Here is a 2,500-nt window from a genome sequence, read left to right on the forward strand (position 1 = left end):
TCATTGCTGGCAAGCCCACAATACACCGAAACCTAGTGCTTCAAGTAATTGTGGAACTCTGTCGTGAGTACAGTCATGGGTTGCTTGCAGCCTACATCGACCTCAAGAAGCGTTTGATTATTGGCCTAATAGCAAGCCTATATACTGGTACTGAAAGTGCTGTAAAGTGTGCTGGGGGTCTGTCGAACTTCCTCCCTGTCAATTCAAGGGGTAAGGCAAGGCTGTGTCCTCCCACCAACACTTTTCAACACCTGCATGGACTGGATAATGGGCAGAGCTACTATTCTAAGTCAGTGTGGACCAAGACCAGGATTCAGGACTTTGGGGGCCTGTTAGGGAACACGTTCAGTCGATCCATGCTTGCAGTGAGGAACAAAGTTACAGAGAGCTTTGCATACCTTGGTAGTGTAGTCTATATCTCTGGGCTGTCACAGACTAAGGAGTCAGTAGACACCTTGGTCTGGCAGCATGAGCCATGAACTCGATCAACAAGAGCATTTGGAGATGCCGGTATCTTTGCAGAAGAACCAAGCTACATGTCTTCAAGGCCTTGATACTGCTAGTTTTGCTCTATGGAAGCGAAACTTGGACGCTATCTACTGCCTTGGAGTCTCGCCTTTTGTAACAAATCTCATGGCCGTATCATGGGCTACAGTTGGCAGGACCATGTCCAACTGATGGCTACACCGTGAGACCGGCATGAGACCTGTTATTTGCATAATCCTAGATTGCCAACTCAGGTTATATGGGCACCTAGCTCGTTTCCCTGCCCATCAGGTTGTCTCTCTGCAAGACAATCCTGGGTGAAGGAGGCCTGTGGGACGACCTAGGAGGTCATGGCTCGGGCAGCTTGACGAGACCTGTCGCAAGGAGTTAGTGATGGGCCTAGGGACTGCCTGGAGACTCACCATGAGGGACCCTTGTGGCTGGAAGCGAAGGGTGGATGAGGCCATGCACCCCTGTCGGCGTTAGCCCCTTAATGATAATGATGATGTATATATTATCATCATCACTATCAGCCTGAATCAATCCACTGCAGGACATAGGCCTCTCCCAGTCTTTTCCAACTTTTCATGTCTGATTTTTTGTTTCCTGTCTGGGCCCCCAAATTTCGTTATTTCATAATCTTGTCATTGGTCTAGGCCTCTTTATGTTATCTATAACCCAGTCTGTTACTTTCTTTGTCCATCTGTCGTCCTGTCTCCGACATATATGACCTACCCATTGCCATTTTTTCTTTTGATGCTCACTTTTGTCTGTTCCCTGATCCACGTCGCCCTCATCAATCCCTCTCTGGTCACTTATTATTTTTTTTCTCCAGTAATTTGGCTGTAGTTTCTAATCCATAAGTCATAAATGGGAAGACGCATCGGTTAAAGGCTTATCTATATATATATATATATATATATATATATATATATATATATATATATATATATGCATGTATGTATATATGAATCTATCTACATATATATATAGATATGTATATATATGTTTTCTTTTTTTTTAGTGTGATGGCAAGGAGCCTCTTTATGGCATATCATTAAGCAGATGTAGACGGTGGAAACAGTGACCTCACCTCGCTCTGATATTTGCTTGATCAACACTTCCATAATACGACCATGTCTTCAAAACCACGTGAGTAATGTTTTGGGCCCTTTCATTTTATTTCCCTCCCTTCTTCTTATATAAATGTGTTAGGCCATATGTTCAGCCACTCCCACGTTGGTTTGTTGGGTAAAAGTGCTAAATGACTGTTAGGGATCGAAGTGAAGTTAGAGGCGAGATCTGTTTCCTTTAGTGTATTCTGATCCAAGAGGAATACAGGACATTCATGGAGGTCAGCAGGCGACAGCCGTTGTATGCATGCATGTATATATATATCTATCTACATAAATATATAGACATGTATTTATATATATATATATATATTTTCTTTATTTTAATGTGGTGGCAATGTTCCCGGGCTGCCACGCTGCCCGGGAAAACATTTTGTACTGATACATATTACTAACGACTCCCACACCCCTCCCCCAATTACACTTGCATCCTAGGTAAAGTGAAACAAACATAATCAAAATAATTTTGAATTGAACATAACTTTTGCATATCCGCAATATTACACTAGATTGGGGAATTCATATAATAGTCATTCAGGTGTCTTGGAGGTCGCCTGGTACGCCAGGGTCTGGGGTTGAGGGGTGGCTTGACACGGTGCTTTGGAGCTCTTGTGGAGCACCTGTCTGGGGCTTGCTACCTCGCGGGCAGAGGTGACGTCTGTTTCTGATCGTGGCCCTGCCATTGACGTCAAGTCTCAACAAGTATTGTCGTGGTGCAGTCAGCTCCACCACTGTTCCCGACCGATCCCACCACCCAGTGACAGGGTTCTGAATCCGTGTCTGTTTTCCCGGCCTGAGAGGAGATCCTTAGCTTGATGCGCCAGGTGCTGAAGAAGCTTCTGGACTCATCACTGGTGAGGTTAATGCCTCCATTACATGAC

This window comes from Penaeus chinensis, chromosome 43 (genome assembly GCF_019202785.1).
Source record: "Penaeus chinensis breed Huanghai No. 1 chromosome 43, ASM1920278v2, whole genome shotgun sequence".
Lineage (NCBI taxonomy): Eukaryota > Metazoa > Arthropoda > Malacostraca > Decapoda > Penaeidae > Penaeus > Penaeus chinensis.